The following is a 21,205-nucleotide window of genomic DNA, read 5'->3' as shown; positions in this document are numbered from 1 at the left end:
GTCTTTGTGCCTGGTAAAATCAGAGCAATTTAAGCATTTCATCTTTTATTTGTAGCTGTTTGGGATAGGCACATTTACAAAACAAGGCAAACTGTAGCATATCATTTTTTGTAAGTTTCTGAATAAGCATCTCCAAATGGGACTTGCCCCTCTGGGGGCCTCATAGTGTCGTCGATAAGAGCACGGACATCAAGCAACGACATTCGCTTAGAACCAAAACCATCCAATAAAAGAAAACTCTGAGGATCAACATTCTCTCACCTGGCAACAATAACATGGAACGAGCTACCAAAAAACATACGCAACACAAGGGATCATTTGGAATTCAGGAAACTACTCAAATCTTGGCTCTTTAACCCAGAACCAGAGGGAATCGACTAGGAAGTATGCACCCGATCAGGAAACAAGAATCCAAATGACTAGCCCATGACCCTGACATAATCTTAAGTGACCTGGGAACACTGTTTGTCTTATTGTCTGTCTTCGTCTCACTGTTGGGCCCTGATGCCTGTGGGCCTTCGGCGCAGTACAAACAAACAAACAAATAAATAAATAAATAAATCTTCCCTAACAGAGAGACGGTGGGAGGACACCCCAATAGCCCATGCCCACAAATAGCCGGTCTGCAGAGGAAACCTAGATAGGTAAGAAGCCCCAAATGACATGCAGGTACTGACCAGAACCCCAAACTGTAACATCGCCAATCCGGGGCCGGGAAGACGGTTGCCTCAGCCAGTTAGACATAACACTAGAGTAATACAGAGGAAAGCTGTGACTTCTTGACATGCCTGCCCATTAGGCGGACGGGCTGCAGTACAAGGCACACAAGATGGCTGTGGATATCGAACGCGGCGACAGAGATAAAAGAGGTAAGAAAAATGAGTCAACGTAACTCTTATACCTCAATTTACTGCATACACTTCACATACACAAACTCACAACCACATCTCTACACAGCAATCTGCACACACTTCACCACACTGCAAAAACAGACCAACAACATCACACCCTGGCAAAACAGCACATGGGCAGCCACACTGACCAGAAAACCGCACCTAAGCTCAGCGAACAGTGTAAACTGAACTGAAGCTGCCAAAAGGACATCACAACTCTCACTTTCCTATCCAGGGCCACTGCAACCTAACCAACCTTGCTCACTGAAAAAGAGAAATGAAAGGCTAGGCACCAGATTATCGCCTGTGCACCCCTTACCTAACCACAAAACTACAACAACCTCAACAGACTCTCCTACTAGAATAAAGATAGTCGACACCACCAGGAACACAGTGAACCACACCTTCCCGCCTAGAGGAAACACCACCCACACAAAAGTACTCCCAATAAGTTCACTACCTCAATCAAAGGCGCTCTGATCAATTCCAGATTATTGCTAGCACACGCTCTAGAGATTGCTGATTTTTATAACATCCCATGACCTTAACTTTCTAGCAGCCACAGAGACATGGCTTCATGCTGCGGCAGGGCCTTCACTCTCACTTGCCATCCCAGACGAGTACTCCATCATCCGACTTGATAGAGAATCCAATCGAGCCAAAGGCGGGGGTGTCGCCTTCATCTCTAAAACTGTTTTAGGCCTTAGGCCCATATCTAACCATTCACTCCTGTCAGTGGAACTTCTGTCCGTCATGCTACCCATCTCTGCCTCCCGAACCATCACCATCCACCTGGGCCTGTAACCACCTTTGAAGAAGCCATTACTCTCTTCCTCACAAACAATACAAAGCCAGGATCACAAATGATCCTACTAGGGGATTTGAACCTTGAATTTCAAGACGCAGAGGATATTAAAGGCAACAGCCCTTGCCAAGACGATCACAGAACTAGGCTTTCTGCATCGTACCTCTGAACCCACCCATAACAAAGGCAGGACTCTAGACTGGCTAGCCGACCTCAATTGCAACATTAACATCCTTTCCAACACACCATGTGCTTGGTCAGACCATCACCTCATATCATTCATGATAAAGGAAGAATGTAACTACAGTAACCTTCATTACCTCACCTCACCCATTCACACCAGGAATAATCGCAATATAACAGTAGAGAAGCTGCTTCCTCTACTACAACTGATCCTCAATGCCACCACCATTAAACACTCAGACTCTATGATCCTAGTTGACCTATTCAACTATACCTTACTCAATGCCATGAATACAACTGCACCTCTTCAACTGCACAAGGCCAAACCCCTCGCGCATTTAAAGTTGTGGTTCACCCCACACCTCAGATCTTTGCGCAAATCCAAAAGAAATGCAGAAGCACTCTGGAGGAGCCATCCAATAGCCCCTAACAAAGATACATTTCTAATAGTCTTCCTGAACTACAAAGAGGCGATTCTACAAATCAAAAAAGAAACCTACAACTGTATCATTCAAGCTAAATCAAGCACCAAAGAACTCTTCAGCATACTTAGAGAGTTGGAATCCCCGGGACCACCGCCAGTCCCCTGCATCAAAGACACCACTTGGTGCACTAACATTCAGTCAGCATTACTGAACAAAATAACGATGCTACAAAACAAATTTGAATCTAAAAAAATCTCATGCTCCCCGATGTCTCATCCCAACCTACTACCTCAACTGCCTTCCCAAAAACTCACAACCTATTCAACTTCTCTCCCCTCACCACCAAAGAGGTAGAGGATAGAATCACTAAGCTAAAACCTACCGAATAAGAGGTTGCGGTTTATTCCGATTGTGGCGACTAGAAAAGTGATGGGAGAGTGGTTTAGGGAAAACGATCAGAGTTTTGGTTTCAGCCCTGATGCTTCTATATGGTTTAATGATGTTATACGAATAGATAATAAATGTCTGAATTGGGTGAGTTGGATAAATAGGGGTATTCTGAAGTTGGAGGATGTGATGGATGGGGATAGGTGGTTGACTTTTGTGGAATTACAAGATAAATATGGATTGAGGCTGGGTGAGAGGAATAGATACTTGGCTTTGGTTTCTATGTTGAATAGTAGGATGGATATGGCAGATGGTTCTATTGGAAAGAAGCCAGAGATTAGTAAGATGTTAGAAGGCCAGGAGTACTGTGCGAGTACTTATATGCAATTTATGCCTATTGATGAGAAACTCCAATTAGCATGGTCTAGATTGAGTGAAATTTGGTCGGAAGAGGTTCAGGATGACATTTCTGAAGTGGATTGGAAGAATGTTCTAAGGGTTACTTTGAACTTGGGACCCGATATGGGTTTACGTCTAATTAGACAAAAAATTGTAGGGAGATTGTATTGGACACTGGTTAAGATGTTTAAGCTGGGGTTACGACCTAATGATTTCTGTTGGTGTTGTGATGTTAATAGGGCACTTTATTGCATCTACTGTGGGATTGCCCGAGAGTGCAGATGTTTTGGAAAGAGGTACTTGATAGGATTGATCTGATTTTTGGTATTGTCTTGCAGAGGTCTGCAGTGAATATAATTTTGCTTTCCAAGAAAAATAGACGTGCAAGTGCTAGGAGACATTCTTGTTGGATTGATAGAGCTATAATGATAGCGATTAAGTTGATGCTCAGGATTTGGAAAACAAGGAAAAAAACAAATGTTGATGATTGGTTGATGGAGTTGCATGTCTTGGCAAGCTATGATAAGGTTTCATTTCATAATAAAGATAAAGAAGAGGATTACATGCAGCTGTGGGGTCCGTTTATGGCCCTCTATGATTGATGTATATGCAGGATTACTTTGATAGCAAGGGATTCAGGGTGAGGTTGATGGGTTTTCTTTCTTGGTTTTCTTCTTTCTCTTTTTCTTTCTCTTATTTTCTCCTTTCCGTTTGTGGTATCATTTGTTGTCACTTGTGTTTGTGTTGTCTTTGGAATATTCGGGGTAATATGTTGAAGATGTCTCGCTTGAATTGGTCATTTGTTGGTATGAACTCTTTATAATGCTTATGTTACAGTGTTGATTTTGTTCTTTTTTGATTAATGTGAAACATTGTTAATTTGCTGATCTATGTGTTCTGTGTGGAATTTAAAAAATTGTTTAAAAAAAAAAAAAAAAAAAAAAAAGGATGCGATGGAGGCATCTGCCCCTATCATTAAAGAGTCAGCCAAGGAACTAGCTCATTTCATCATGACTCTAATTAATGCTTCATTTGAAACTAGCATGGTCCCTAACAACCTAAAAGACGGCGGATCCTCCCATTACTAAAGAAGCCGACTCTAGACCCCAACATCCCCACTAATTATAGACCAATCACCTCGGTTCCTTTTCTTCTGAAAATCTTTGATAGAGCAGCATACCTGCTGATTCAAGAGCACCTAGAAAAAAATAACCTCCTTGGCCTCAGGCAATCTGGCTTTAAGCCCAGGCACGGTACAGAAACGGCCCTGATTGACCTTAAAATCCAAGTTGAAGAATTAAAAGACAAAGGCAAACTTGCCCTCCTCCTATTATTGGATCTGTCGGCTGCATTCGACTTATTAGATGACAAAGTCCCTTGTAAGCATCTAACATCAGCAGCACACTTCTCTGTTAACGACACCTCTTGGTTCCAGTCCTTCCTTGATAACAGATGAATGAGAGTCTTCTCACCTTCAGCCTCTGCTGAGCCTGCACCAGTCACATGTGGAGTACCCCAAGGATCATGTGTGTCTCCTACATTATACAATGTATTCACAAAGCCCCTGTTCGATGACCTCGACTGTCTGGGTGTCACCTACAATAATTATGCAGATGACACCCAGATACTCATACCCATCACCGGAGACAATTATACTGACACTAAAGTACTTAATGATATCTACAGCATCCTACAGGCCTGGATGACTAAGCACAGACTCTGTCTCAATGACGAGAAGACAGAGTTACTTCTCTTAGGTTCCAAAATAAATCTCAACAGACTAGACAACAATTTGACTCTTTCAATATAGCCAGTAACTTTATCAAGGTCTCCAGGGATGTGTAAACACTTGGCATATACATCAACGTACCTCTATCTCTAGCTAGGCAAGTCAATGCGACGGCCTCAACAGCATATACCTGCAAGCTAATTACGGCCTGCAGACCGTTCCTTACCACACCTAACTGCATTTCCATAGCCAGAGCTCTAGTACTGTCAAAACTAGATTACTGCAATGCACACTACCTTGGAAACAGTCAACAGAACCTGAAAAAGATGCAAGTCATACAAAACAATGCCATCAGGTCAGCATTGAATATCCCTAGATCCAACATATTTCCGATTCAAGACGCAACCTGAATTGGCTGTCGGTCAAGCAAAGGATTGCTTTCAAATCCTTGTCACTTACTCATAAGTGTCTCGCCAACCTAGCACCGAAATACCTAACCAATCACTTCTCACGCAATACCTCAAATCGCCCGACCAGATCTACTCAAGCACACTGCCTCAAAATCCCCAGCTTCAAGCTACAGAAGGCAGTAGCTTTCCTGTCCTAGCAGCCAAATTGTGGAACACCTTACCTTTACCAATAAGAACTGAACCTGCCTATCATCCATTCAGGAGAAATGCAAAAACGTGGCTCCTCGACCAAGAGGCCTAAATACCCCTTTGTCTTATGTCTGCTCCCTAGCTAAACCTTCGGCAGCTCACTAAATGTATGCATCAGTGTAACTTTGCATTATCAGCTAATGTAAGAAATGTACACTTGTAAATGTACAACCCTGCTATTGTAATTTTGTAAAGTAGATCTGTTTTATTGTACAGTCTGCAACTTTGCTATGTAAGAAATGCGCCCAGATGCCTGTGGGCTTGGAGCGCTATACAAATAAACAAAATACAAAAAACACCATTCCATGCCTTTCAAACAGCAGTTGGAGGCTACCAAACTTCAAATGCTTTCAGTTCCCATACCCCTGGGCACACGCAGGGGGCTCCACGCACCGGTCCAATGCCACACCATACCATGAGCAATAGCATATGTCATGTGATGTCCGGCTAAAACATGTGAATTAGGGGCGATAAGTTCTGCTTCATCAGGTGCACCATTACACATATATATACTACGAAGGCACGCCTTACTTATCTGGTTTAACGGGGGATTTCAAGCCACCATGGTAGGTGCTCACGTAAGTGGGGAGAGCTGAGTGCGCAACACACCCCCAGCAGTCACAGGTTGCATAGCCCACTCGACACTGAAGTGAACATGAATCCATGTCTTGTAAGGAAGATCTTGCAAAAGTCGAATACAGACATAATTCACGAAAAAGAATTCCAGCTCCCTATAAACAGTTCCTAATTATACCTCAAAAAGTAAGGATATAGTAGAGACCTGACACCTCTCTGACCCAAGCGGAGCGGTGCCGTTGCTCCCTAAGGAGCACTTCGCCCCCCTGCCATCAGAACCTGGCTCTGCCACTGGTAAAGCCAACAGTTTTGGCCTGTGTATAAGCAGTAGGTATTTTCCAGCCACTGCTATTAGATGGCCAGGTATTTGCACCATATTACCACACCTAGATGGAACTTGAATGTCAACATGTGCCACACTTAGACGGAATTCCTAACTTGGGCCTGTGTCGCTTCTAGATAGGATTGTGAATGTTAGCACTTGCCACACCTATATGGAACTTGAATGTTAGCATATGCCACACTTAGAATTGAGAACATTATCCTGACCCAGATCTAGATAACTATTGTGAAGGTTAGCGAGTGCCACACCTAGACGGAATTATGTAGACCAGCAAGTACCACACTTAGACAGAACTGCGAATGTTAGCATATTAAATGTCATATAACCCACTAACAAATATAAGCTCAAACTCTCTGCATACTTATCTCACTCAAAAAACTCACACAACCATCTCCCGCACAACAAGCTGCACACGCTTCAGCACACTGCAACAACACATAAGCTGCACCAACAGCACACGCAGACTGACACTGATCCAATACTCGCATCAAAGCTCAGCACCCGGTGTCTATCGAGTTGAAGCTGCCAACAGTACACCACTCCTCTCACTATCCTACTCCCTCTTCACCTTACTAACCCATCCCACCTTCTCGTTTACAGATCCTCCAGAGCGCCTGGGGACCAATTCCGTTGGTGACGGTGCGCTATATAAGTGCCTTTAACATACCTTACATAACATATTGCAAATGATGGCTAGTTAATGGCACTACGGCAGTCCCTTTTCCATGCCCCCACAAAAGCCCAAACTGTTGGCATTGCCAATGCTTGTTGAAGAATACGTCTTGGCGACAGACGGTCAACCCTTACTAACAAGCAAGTGAAACATAATACACGAAAATGTCTGCGATCTCCGGTCTGAGCAACGTAGCATAGCGAGCACTGTTACTCACAGAGGCAACGCTTTCAGGGAGTCGGTCGGGGTCCAAATCAGTGAAGTTGTAGCTGCTGCTGTTTGCACACACGGCTCCGAATACACGCTCTTAGCTAACCCCTGTGTTGCCTTGCGTTTCCACGGTAACAGAATCTGATGCTGTCTGAAAGGGTCACGTGCTCCAAAAGGCTCCCTCCTCCGCCTTCCATAGTGTACTTGCGCATGCTCTGATAGGTGAAGGGATGTAGGAGGTCGCACGATATCCTGTTTGGTGATGTTTGAGCAGACGGCGGTTTGCCTGACTATGACATGATAACCGCTCAGTACGTGGGCCTGTACTGTTTCCTCTGTCTTTGGCAAGCCTGTGTTTGCCCCTCCCCTTTTCACAGGTTCAGTGACTTCGTCACGCCGCCCCTTTGTTGACATCTGCGTCTTCCGTGTTTACCGCACGCCTTCCTGGTTGTTGTATTTCTTTGCGGGGCTGGGCAGGCCCTGCGGCCTGCAGCCCGGACTACATCTCCCAAGTCGCCCCTCGCTAGCTTATGCGAGCGCATTGTTGTTTTCTGAAGGTGGCGCTGCACAAACCGACTGTGGGAGGAAAGCACACAATAAATAACAGGAAAAGAAACCAGGGAGGCTGGTACTGGCTGCGCAGAGGCAGCCTGCTGCAGCGGCGAGGAGGGCTGGTAAGTCATTGTATATTTCAGACCCCGAAGCCTACCTATCCCCAATACATAGTGGAGACTGTGCGTTAGCTTCTGATAGCCAGGGAATTCCCCTTCTGCGTTGCTCTTCTTGTACGTGGCAGTGGTGGCACATGGCACCCAATTAAGGATTTGGTCACGGGGTTCACTTCTACCCACATCCCTGGTACAGCGTTTGCGAGCCTGCTGTACAACGACCCAGGACAGCCTCCTATCGAAACACAGATCACGCGGGCAGTACCCACTTGCCCAACGCCAGGGCAAACATAGCGTCCTTAGTCCCCTCTCACCTTCTAAGTATTACCACCTCCCCTTCGCATCATCTCCCAAGGTAGCTAATGACTAAAGAGGCACCTGCAGTGACTTGTGCAGCGAGATCTATTCTGGAGTGGAAATAAGTGTGCAAATGAAGAAGCCAACACAAAGCAAACAACTTTTAGTGGCTTTGTCTAACAAATATAACACCCTTCAACAGAGCATACAACTTGAACCTAGACATACAAATGTTGGCATTGTGCAGAGCCAGCTACACGTTTGGAAGAGGTTTTTGTTTTTTGTGTTATGTGGGCATTCAACCACTTCTTTGCTTAATAAACCACGTTCTAAGCATTAGTTATCACAGTCATGAGCCATACACGGACATTAAATACGTTTCATTTGATGTCCAAGACAGAAAGAGATTAATTAACATAGTAGCTTCCCACGGAGTAGAGTATTTAGGACCCGGTGGTTTCAGAACTTTTGGCTCTTTGAAAAGGTGTCAAACAAATGGATGAACACCAATTTAACTATCCATGCACAAACTCACGTACTACTTAATTCCCTGATCTGTACAAATTGAGATAGCAAAAAGCTTTACCATGCTTAAGCAAATGAGATCTAGGTTTTACCGCTAAGTGGGAGCTGCTTTAATGGGATCCAACAACCTCCTTGCACATCAGCAAACCATGCTTCCCAAACTAAACAACAACCCGTGGAAGTTACAGGGGTTTGGTATTCTCTGACAATAGAGGAAGCTGTTGCCAAAAGGCCTCTGACATGCTGTGGAATCAGAAAATACAATATTAAGGCTTTTACACCATGCAAAGAGAAATACACCAACACGGGCTTGTAAAGATTCCCAGAATCTTTATTGCAATACTGTACAGTTTACAAAACCGAGTACACAAATAGCTATTTGGCCGTCAATACATCACAGAGACCACCAGCAGGGTTCAATGTGAGCAGTGAACAGGAATTGCTAGCTGGACATCAGCGTATTTATACAGTTTCTTCATAACTATGTCCAGCCTCCTACAAGTTAATCATGTACTGGGCTAGGGTTTGCGCCAGGTTCGTTCCTAATTTACATATCTTGTGCATGAGGTTTACCTTTTAATACATTTACTAACAAGCACTATTATTCTCTGGATTTAACTTTACAATCTTTGCACATTGCTTTAATGCAGGTCAAACAGATGTTTCGCATGTCGTGTTCAAATAACGTTATTGTTCTTGTATACTTGTAGGTTAACATTGCTGATTCAAGTAATCCCCTGATCCCGAGGTCAACAAAGGACAAGGTCTACATGACCCTAACATGTAGCCTGCAGGCAGGTTGGACATTAACTCTCCTACAGAGGTTGAGGAGGTTAAAGTAAGAACAAGAGAACACAGATCGGCCATTTTAGGCCACAGGGTGACTTTGCACGATAAACTAAAATGGCGGCTTTAACCTAAAATGGAGGCTTGATTCACTTAAGGTTGCGACCTTGCAATACGGATTTCCTCGCAAAGCGACTGGGCATGGGCCAACATATACAATGAAGACGAAACAATATTATATCAGTTTTAACAAACCCTCCTTTTGGCCTATGCCAAGCGCTAAACTACCTTCAATCACTTTGCGACTAACTCCACATTTCAACGTCTATACACCCCCGAATCATTGTCAGACATATCTATTGCCATTAGATCAGAGACTAGAGTTTCTTTCAACACATACTCCTTGGAAACCTTATCTGGGGCGTATATTTTATGCCCTTATACACTTGTTGCTTGCGCGCAACACCCCCCTAATACTGAACATATACCAGGGAGACACTGTATACAACAACAAAGGAACAGAAAACTACCCAAGATAATCAGCAGGGCCGAAAACAACTTCCATCCCCACGACCGTAGGAGGTCCCAAAACCATGCACTAAGTTCCCAATTCCCCTCAAGAACATGTACTTCCGAACTAAGAACATGTAGATTTTGGATCGCCCTAAAGATTGTTGGAGAGGAGCCTGGTACGTAAACGCAGCAAGCGGACCCCACTAATTTACATACTCCTTAAACGCTCAGGCAGAATGACATCTAATGCCATCCGGTTCTGAAGAGCTACTAATCTTATCGCTTTCTGTTCTAACGTCATATTATAGAGTATGTCAGTGGTCCGGTTGATGGTTCTCTCCAGTACTCTCGCTAGTCCCCTGATATCTTCTGAATTCGTAATTTGCCCAAACAATGGCACAAAGGATTTCATGATGTCTCCTAGAGTTTGCGTTGGAGTATCCCCCTTCACATCTCGTCGTGGACGAGTCTTCGAAATTTCTGCAGTACTGGCAATAAATACCCCAGGTAATAGAATCCCTAAATAGCAAGTTCCTTGCCAATCCCTGGGCACCCATGAAAATGCCACATTACCGCAAACGAAATAGACAGGTTCACCTGAGTACAGAGGTCTGTTCTCACTAGTCAAATTCGCAACGTTGGCGCATTTTATAAAATTACCCATTGACCGTGTTCCATTCCTCTGTATGCAGAAGGATACTGAATCGGGCTATGGTTAACAGAATAAGATGGAGGCGTGGCATCCTTATTGCCTATAGGAGCCGTTTTGAAAGAGATCAAAGACTGAAAAGGTCGAGACAATCTATCAGAGGGCCTAACAGAAGCAACGTTTGGCTTACTCCTATTTGCAAAAAGCGAGCATCCCAGGGGCATCAAAACACGTTTTTCAAAACTATTCAAATTTGTACCATCAAAGTTCCCTGAGATGCTGTCATTCCATCGGCCAAAGAATAGTGCTCTAAGAGAAGCATAACAAGCGGTTGTCAAAGGTAAAGGATGAATGCACCAACCTAGCCCCTTATCCCCATGTTGCGGTAGATGTGAGCAGATCCAGCAGTTGGTCCTATTCAAAATTGCATGAGTGGCATTCATTATTAACAAAAGAGTATTATTCTGATAGTTCCGTCTATGCGAAGAATCTCTAGGTGACAAGGTATGCAATTGCACGGAAAGAGTGGGGAAAACAGATACATTTTCAACAGATAAAAAGTCCTCTAGTGGATATGCTTCCTCCAGATACCATAACCCAAAACCAATAGTTACTAAAAACCCAGTTATTATTACAAAAAGGCAACAATACACTTTCGGGGTCCCATTACATGCTTGATCATTGTCCCTGCTAGTCACATATTTATCTAAAAGTTCGGTACGAGCGGTAGCGGGTGCAGGCATTGTAGTCTTCAATCGAAAAAACACCAATTGTTTGTTTGCTGGCGACTCCAGTCACGCGTCTTCTTAATGTCTTTCCCACAACCCTTAGCCAACAGAATCCTTTCCTACAGTCGGGCCAAAAGGCAGGCCCTCAAATGATTTTCTCAATCGCACAGTCAAAACCGTGCCGTACGTCTATTTTCTTGGAAGTAAATTATATTTCACAATTTCCGGTGCCGAAGAATCAGATAACAGTATGTCGTCACTTCCTGTCACTTCCCACTGCAGGTGGCGAGTGAATGGAAATGGGGTCAGAAAATGATTGATCCGGAAGTACCACTGTTGGAGAGTGCTGAGACAAAATGGCCGTTTTGTCTGGCATTACGAATTCAGGAACGGTCTCCGATACTCTCTTGTAAGTTGTTGCTGTTTCAGGCACGTTGTTTACAGCAGTGGAAAGGGATTCTGTGTCTTCTGTATCGTATGGCACAGGCTGCGGGATCCGTTTGGTGTGTGTCACATGGATCCAGTTCTTGCGCCCTGCTACCAGCACAGCAGTCTGGATGACTAGCAGGACCTAGTAGGGACTCCTCCACCGAGGTGCAAGGCAAGACGACCTCTCAAACTTTCTTGAGGATCCAGTCCCCCGGTCGTAGACTGTGACCAGGACCCTCGTACCGTACAGGTAATGCCTCTCGCACCTGGTGATAAATTGAAAATATATTTTTAGTCAACTGGTTACAGTAATCTGAAAGAAGCACATTCTCTATATCCCGCAACGAGCGACTTTTTGGCATACCCCAAATATTAGCAGGCCTCACCATTTCCACCTCAAAGGGAGAGAGCCCAATCTTAGTTTGAGGGGTTGGTCTCATCGACGGCAACACGATCAGTAAGGCGTCCGGCCATTTTAACTTGGTGCCAGCACACGTCTTAGCGAGCTTGGTCTTTATAATGCCGTTATGCCTTTCCACTAATCCGGCACTTTGGGCATATCTGGCCGAATGGAACCGTTTATCAATCTGTAATCCTTCACATATTTGTAGGATTACAGCAGCGATAAAGTGTGGCCCATTATCCGACCAGATGACTCTCGGCAGCCCGAACCTAGGAAAAAACTCTTTCAACAGAGTTTTTGCCGTGGTTATGGCCGTTGCATCTCTAACAGGGAAGACCTCAACCCACTTACTAAATGCACAAATGACAACCAAAACATGTGTAAGATTGTTGCAACGTTCCATTTCAATAAAATCAAAGTGGATAACCTCAAACGGAACAGAAGGTGGAGCGAAACTTCCTCTAGGAGTCGAGGTACCTTTTCCTACATTGTGCTGCAAGCAGACCATGCACCCTTGGACAAAGCGCTCCGCAATTTTGAAAATTTTATCATTGGCCCATACACTGTGTAACATTTTAGTCAATTTACACGCGCAGACATGCGTCGGACCATGAGTCATAATGACCATCATTGTAATATAGGCGTCCAGGAGTAACCATTTTCCTTCAACATTGTCCACCCAACACCCATCACCATCCAATCTTCCTGCACCCTCGACCCATTTCTTGGGCTCCTCTATAGTAGCATCTGCTTGAATGTCTTTTACAGAATCGATACTTTCACCAAAAGTGCAAACATTTACAGTTTCTCTTACAGCATACATTTCTGAACTAAAATCAGTGGCAGTTTGCTTAGCTATCTGATCAGTGAAAGCATTCCCTTTTCCTATATCATCTGTAACCTTTTGATGTGCTGTACATTTTATAATAGCTAACTGAACAGGGAGTGCGAGCGCTGAAAGTGATTGCACTATTAAAATGCCATGCTGTATTTTTGTGCCATGTGAGGTCAAGAAACCTCGTTCTTTCCAAAGTCTACCGAAGTTGTGAACTACCCCAAAGGCATACTGACTGTCGGTATATATATTTACTGTAAGCCCTTCAGAAAGTTCACAAGCCCGAGTTAATGCTATAATTTCTGCGGCCTGAGCGGAAGTATGCATAATTCTTTTGGTTTCTATAATCGTACTTAAAGTAGTGACGGCATAAGCAGCCGTGGATGTACTATTCGGAAGTTTAAAACAATAGCCATCACAAAATAGCTCTCCTTGTGGGCCATTCAAAGGCGTGTCTTTCAAATCGATTCTACCTTTTAGTCTCTTGTTCTGTAGTATAAAGGCAATCGTGTGACGTTTCGTCACCATCAACAGTATCTTGCGGGACAGGTAAAAGTTCAGCTGGATTTAATACACAACACCTCTGAATTTGAATGTGGGGAGCAAACCAGATCAATTCGTATCTTGTCAATCGTGCGGAAGTGAGGTGTTGCGTTTGAGTTCTATTCAATAAAATAGCTACAGAGTGAGGTACCATTAGGGTTAACGCATGACCCAGCACCATTCCCTCGCTCTGTTTTACAGACGCAGCAGCGAATGCTCTCAAACATCTCAGCAAAGCGCATGCAACAGGATGAAGGGCGGATGAGAAATAGCCGCACAGCCTATTCTTCCCTCCATGTTCCTGCGTTAACACAGCCAAAGCACATCCATCACGTTCATGCACATACAACACGAAGGCCTTTTCATAATTTGGAGTTCCTAAAACCGGCGCCGAACACAGCGCGGTTTTGAGCAAGTCCAATGCTATCTGGTGTTCCAAAGTCCATGGCAATGGCAAAGAAATGCCCTTTTTTGTCAAAGCCACCATTGGTTTAATTGTTAACGAAAAGTTAGGGATCCACAATCTACAGAAAGACCCCATACCTAACAGGGCTCTAACTTCCTTCTGCGTATTTGGGACAGAAATGCCAGAAATAGTTTTTATCCGTTCAGGTGTCAACCGTCTTCCCTCCTTTGACAGGAGATAGCCTAAATAGGCGACCTCCTGACAACAATATTGGAATGTTTTGAGTGACGCTTTGTGGCCATGTTTTGCTAGATGACAAAGCAACAACATGGTGCCTTCTTTACAGGCACTCTCAGAATCAGCAGCTAAGAGGAGATCATCTACATACTGTAGTAACGTGCAAATAGTAGGCAACTCGAGAGTATCGAGCTGCTCTTTTAATGCCCTACTATAAATACTTGGACTCTCAGTGTACCCTTGTGGTGCACGAGTGAATGTGAACGAGCGTCCATCTAGAGTAAACGCAAAGAAATACCTACTATCCTTGTGTATGGGAATACTGAAAAACGTGTTTTTGAGGTCAACAACGCTAAAGTGAGTGGCAGAAGCCGGAATCATAGTATCGTTGTAACATCAGGTACAATGGGAAATTGAGGAGCCACAATTTTGTTAATAGCACGCAAATCAATTATAAACCGAAAAGGAATCGCATTATCACCTTTTTTTTATATACTGGCAAAATCACGCTTTTACACAAACTACCGGTAATTTCCTCAATTACTCCACAATGTACAAAATCAGAAATTATGCATTTCAAAGCCTTTTCGCCTTCAACTGAGATCTTGTATTGTGGGATGCGAGGCAATTTTAATCCATGTTTTAGAATAATTTTAACAGGTTCAATTTGAAGAATGTCCACATCATTATCATCAATTGCCCATAAGCATTCCGGAATATTACTGAATTCTGGCGGTAAACGTTGAGTCAAAAATTGAGAGGCGAGTGATTGCTGAGGTGAAATTGTTAACCGAACTCCGTCCGGGGAGCAATGTATTACTGCATTCAATTCCTTCAACAAATTCAACCCCAGCAAATTCTCCCCACAGTTTGTGGTAAGTAGAAATGGACACTGCTCTGTGAAGGGACCCAGTGTTATCGGTACCGGCAAAGAGACCGGAAAAACTGCAGGTGTGCCTGAAAACCCTACGGAAAGTTTGGACTGCCCTGACGGGAATATTTGGAACCCGTGAATGGTCAATGGAACATTTCTGTGCTCCCGTATCTACTAAAAATAGATGCTTCCTATTTCCCACAGCCATCTCAACGTAGGGACCTTTCTGATGAACGGGAATAGGCGTCGGTTCCAAATCCTGCTTCGGGCAATCCTAACGAAACAGAATGTCGTCAAAAGGAAGCTCCTCAGAGAGTTACGCGGCAGAAGGGTGATAAAATTTTTTTCTATTATCCAAATTTGAAATTTGTTTATCCTGTGAAGAAGGTTGCTGTGATTCTGGCGCAAACTGACCTCTGCCAGGGCCCCCTACACCTGGGCGACCTCTGGATCGTCTACCCATGTTCCCAAATGACTTCTGCTGCAAGGTCGGACATTGTGTGCACCAGTGACCTTCCTATTGACAATAGGCACACTGGTTAATGGTTACCGGAGCCAGGGGCGTACTTCCCTGTGGAACGTACTGACCTCTAAATTGGTTACCCCCTCTAGGATTTCTAACAATCTGTTGTAATAGGACTTTTGTTTTCAGGTCACCCTTTTTTTCTCAAGTTTTTCCTTTTTCATTATTCACACGATTTTCATAGTACTGAGCCATGTGCAGTACTTCTGATTGAGACTTCGCCTACCAAGCGCTTTCGGAAGACATAATCTGTAACTGGATGTCAGGCAGCAATCCACGTACAAATTTGTCGACAAACAGCCTTTTCCCTGACTCTGTGCCTAAGTCTTGTCCACTGAAATCTGAGAATACCAGCTCGAACCGATTGAAGAAATCGGTAGCACCCTCAGACTTTCCTTGGACACAGGCCGTAAGCTTGTCCCAAATGATTCTTTTTTCAGGAACTATAGTTTTTAATTTTACAATAATTCTATCAGGCAAAGTTAATATCACTTGAGGCGGTCGCTCGCCAGCTGGTCTTTCTCTGTCAAGCCTAACCATGTTATCCCATGTATCTCCTAACCCAGGTACATCATCTACAGTCCTATCTGTTTCCACAAATCAACTGGCAGGAGCACTAGGAAATAATAAATCAATATCACTTAAGGTGAATACCGATGATTGTAAGACAGACTCTATTTCTTTATAGAACCCCGTCGGATTCTTTCTTATATCAGGAATAGATTGCTTTATGGTGGTCACTTCCTGTCTTGAGAACGGGACGTGAACTAACTGCGATATGTAATGTGCAGGAATGTCCCCCGCGAGTATTCATCGGTCGCAATCTCAACTTTTGGGACAAATGTCGGAGGGACCTCTCTCATAGGCAACTGAGAAGTAGGTAACTCCGAACGCTTACTAAACAAAAGACCAAATCGAGCGCTAAGGCAGTCGAAGAAGTATCAATCGAAAAGGCTCTCTTATAAACACTCAACAATTCTGCGGGACAACAAGTCTTTCTTTTTACACACTCATTCTGCAGGTATTCTACCATAACCTGTATCACTTTCTTTTGCATTTCTAACGTATACTGACCATATGTGTTATATACTTCATCTGGAGTTATCGACACATCCGAAATCCATCTTATTGCATCCTTTGTACAAATTCGCGCTTCCTCACCTTTTAATTCACGGCGAGGAGAAAACCGTTTCTGTAAGAACATAATACCTAAACTATCACCATCTGCTTCTTCGTTCTGTAACTCTTCCAACTCCTTCCTTTACACAAAAATCCTCTTGACATGCTCATATACTTTCTCCGCAGTATCTCTGGACAACGCTAAGGCGTTCAAATCCCGTAACCCTTGTGGGAGATCTACATCGTTTAATCTATTCCACATTATACTCAAATGAATCCCTAACCCTTCAATAAAAACATTTTTCTCAGGAATACTTTTTAAATTTTCGAGTGTGGAAAAAACATCAGCTTGTTCACCCTTCTCCATACAATGTTTAGCCCAAGCAATCAATTCATTCTTTTTATCTGGGACACAGTATTACGAGTCACAACCCTTGATCCCGCCCCCTGGTCTACTACAAGCGATGCGGAATCACTTGGAAGAGGAAGAGTAGGCACATTCTGAATATCCACAAGTGGAGGCAAGGGGGCAGGCAAAGGAGCGACGGCTGGAAGAACAGGAAGAACAGCAGGGAGGACCAGAGGAACTATAGGAGGAGGAATAACAACAGGAAGGGGCAGAGCACCAGGGGGAGGGACGTACGGGGTGGCGCAGAGGCATCGGGCCTTCGTTCATGCAAAAGTTTATTAATCAATTCATCTGACGTATGAAAATCTTTTGACGGGTACATTTTTTGAATGCCTAATTGAAACGCTCTCCGTGTTCCTAACTGACTCCAATTGTTTATTTTGATCATATAACCGTGCCTTTTTGACACTCGTCATATGTTGACGCATATGTTTCTCTCTACTATTTTGTTGCTGCAAAGCTTCTGTTTTCCAACTGTGCAATGCGTCAAATGCTGCAGGTCTAGCCTTTTTCTTTACCAATACAGACTCTAGATATTCTATACGAGGGATTTCATAGCTACCATTGGTTGGCCACTGAAGATTAGAGTTATGTCTGGTCTGTCTGTGCCAAATGTCATTAAATGCTATACTACCAAAGCCTTTCTTACAGTACATAGTACATGCCGGCGACCCCTCCTGTGGTGCGGGACGGCTATCTTCCAAAGATTGTCTGTCGCTGCGGAATAATGCCCTGAAGCAGGCAGACAATTTCCCAGGCATATCAGAGTTCTGGTGTTACCTGGTCAAATAATTGTGCTCGTGAGTACAATGCGCCAAATTCAAATTGTCAGGGTTAAATTAAGAATCGGGTCACAATTCACCTGACCAAAGGACTGGGAGGCCCGATCGGGTTACTAAGGACAATTCTAAGGACCCACGTGTCTGGTGATTTCGGCAAATTTACCCACCTCGATATATGGACCCTCGTCAAGACGTCGTCTTGGGCTACAGCTCACCGTTTAGGGATCGGATCGTGCTGTTCTGTCGAGGAATTCGCTTCTCGTCCAGAGGGGCCATTTTTGTTGGCACCGTCCGATCCCGGTCCGATAGCCGAGCTAACCTTCAACGAGACGAAGTCGATCTTGAGGGTCGGGTCCCTATTCGGGCGCCATCTGTGGAATCAGAAAATACAATATTAAGGCTTTTACACCATGCAAAGAGAAATACACCAACACGGGCTTGTAAACATTCCCAGAATCTTTATTGCAATACTGTACAGTTTACAAAACCGAGTACACAAATAGTTATTTGGCCGTCAATACATCAGAGACCACCAGCAGGGTTCAACGTGAGCAGTGAACAGGAATTGCTAGCTGGACATCAGCGTATTTATACAGTTTCTTCATAACGATGTCCAGCCTCCTACAAGTTAATCATGTACTGGGCTAGGGTTCGTGCCAGGTTCGTTCCTAATTTACATATCTTGTGCATGCGGTTTACCTTTTAATACATTTACTAACAAGCACTATTATTCTCTGAATTTAACTTTACACTCTTTGCACATTGCTTTAATGCAGGTCAAACCGATGTTTCGCATGTCGTGTTCAAATAGCGTTATTGTTCTTGTATACTTGTAGGTTAACATCGCTGATTCAAGTAATCCCCTGATCCCGAGGTCAACAAAGGACAAGGTCTACATGACCCTAACATGTAGCCTGCAGGCAGGTTGGACATTAACTCTCCTACAGAGGTTGAAGAGGTTAAAGTAAGAACAAGAGAACACAGGTCGGCCATTTTAGGCCACAGGGTGACTTTGCACGATAAACTAAAATGGCGGCTTTAACCTAAAATGGAGGCTTGATTCACTTAAGTTCGCGACCTTGCAATACGGATTTCCTCAAAGTGACTGGGCATAGGCCAACATATACAATGAAGACGAAACAATATTATATCAGTTTTAACAATGCCAGGAACCCCTGACATCATCCACACCGCTTACTGGTCGGATCCCTATAGAATTAGGTTATGTGGATTATCTGGATCCACGAGGACATGAATGAACAGATTGGGAACATACACAGGCCTCTCCAAGGGAGCCAGATACCATGAATTAAACAGCCAAAGAGGAGATACTGGAGTCACTGATGAATGCAGTATCCTCACATGCTGAATCAGTCTCGAAATTATGAAAAATTGAGTAATTGCATAACAGATTACCATCCAATTCGGTTACTAGGCAGCCCAAGCCACTGCCTTCAAGTCTTGACTCCAGCTGAAAAACAGTGGAAGCTGGACATTAAGGCACAGAGGAAAAAAAAGATCCCCCTCTAGGGGAGTCTTCACAGCATGTATTCTGCTAAACACTGATGTAGTCTCCAAATGCTGGCATCAGGAAGATGTTGGGAATTCCGTTCAGCCACACTATTGAGTATACTAAGCAAGTGTTCTTCCTTGAGCACAATCTGTCTAGACAAAAATGACAAAAATCCATTGATGTGGAAGGTGAACAGCGATGCCCCCCCATCTTGTTGATGCTCTGAACTACTGTAATGACCATTCTCAAAAGAATGCAACAGTCCACTCAATGTTTTGACAGACACTTCAGTGTGAAGGAATCTGCCACCAGCTCCCAACAGTTGATGCGAAGTTCCCTTTCATTGGCACTCTTGTTGTGACCATCCTGCAATGACAGCCCCAGCCCGACAGACTGGATTCACTTCCATGATGAAATCCAGAGACATCACAAATATAGCTTTGCTATTCCCAAGTTTGCATCTGATTAAACCACCTCTGGAAATTTAATCCTGGCCTCCTTAGTAAGATGAATCTCACCCAAGTAACTCATATCTGTCCTGAGGTAAAGATCCTTCAATGTCTGCAATCCCCTATACAGAAGAGTTCCTGGAAATATTCCCTGAATTAATGTAGATAACAAACCACTATTTCACACCAAAGTTCTCAACAAGATCATTGCTAAATCCAATCTGATCTCCTGCTTGATGGCCTTGATAAGGGCAGCTATACAGAGGCTGAAGCATATTCATGCGGAATCACCAGACATTCTATAGACTGTAGACTACTACAGGATGGAATGAGATTTCTTCCAACTTATTACAAAACCCAGGTATTGCCAGTGGTTTTCGATGTCTAGGTTTGAACTGGAACATTGCCAAAATGTTGTCTGGATACATTATCAGCCAAATGCTCTACGCCCTAAAAGCTGCCACCACTGGTCTTATAACGTTAGTGAAACACTAGAGGGCAGCCAACAGACCATACAGCAGGCAGATGTTGTTCCACACAAACTGAAGGAAGTGCTGATGGAGGTCTGTGAATAGAAACTGCCAGATAAACTTTGAGATCCTACCTGGTAATCTAGTTCTGTGTTATCAATCCATCTCTCAGGAGGTGAATGACCTCCCATCTTGAAATTATTGTATTGTATACAACTGTTGAATTCCCTGGGGTTGATAACTGGATATAAACCGTACAATTTCTTCCCTACTGCAAAAATATTGCTTACCACCACGAGTACCCATGGGAATTTGAGCCTTAGCTGCAGTACCTCCTGATTGGAAACAGAATATGGAAAGGTGTTGCATAAATGTGAATGGAAAACCGTCATCGGGTCTGAATAACTCATGGGTGGTGAGTCTTTACCAGGAATGGAAAAACCTAGCTAACCTGCCCCCGGTTGTTCCTTGGAAATAATCATGAAACTTGGGATCACTTACTACTATGAAATCCTTTTTTCTGAGATCCTTGGTTATTATAGCTGGATCACACCATCCTCTCCTTTGCTGGTGAAAGAACCCAATAGCGTGGGAAGCCTTAGCCAACTGAGATGAAAAACAGTTATGCTGCTGGGGTCCTTGAGAAGCCTAGCTGGGAAACTGACCCATACCGTTCCGGCCCTTCAGAAAACACAATTGTCTAACACTGGGCTTGAGCCTTGTCCAAGCAAGTGTGCAGACCCACATATTTGAAAATATCTTTAA

The 21,205-nt window shown here is 43.8% G+C and overlaps 2 protein-coding genes across 4 annotated transcripts in view; one reads left to right on the top strand and one right to left on the bottom strand.

Annotated features, from left to right (window-relative positions):
• The window catches only part of PIGB (phosphatidylinositol glycan anchor biosynthesis class B), a 706,437-nt gene that overhangs the window by 121,634 nt on the left and 563,598 nt on the right, over nt 1-21,205 (bottom strand). The gene's annotated exons all lie outside the window — the stretch shown is intronic.
• Nucleotides 7,516-21,205, top strand: part of CCPG1 (cell cycle progression 1) — a 212,922-nt gene continuing 199,232 nt past the window's right edge. For all 3 annotated transcript variants that reach the window (XM_069624859.1, XM_069624860.1, XM_069624858.1), the window contains exon 1: nt 7,516-7,956. The gene's annotated coding sequence lies outside the window, so the exon portion shown is untranslated. The remainder of the gene's footprint in view (nt 7,957-21,205) is intronic.

Source organism: Ambystoma mexicanum, chromosome 11 (genome assembly GCF_040938575.1).
Source record: "Ambystoma mexicanum isolate Mex_15411 chromosome 11, UKY_AmexF1_1, whole genome shotgun sequence".
Classification (NCBI taxonomy): domain Eukaryota; kingdom Metazoa; phylum Chordata; class Amphibia; order Caudata; family Ambystomatidae; genus Ambystoma; species Ambystoma mexicanum.
The sequence above is the reverse complement of the archived record's forward strand: the minus strand, read 5'-3'. Positions and strand labels throughout refer to the sequence as shown.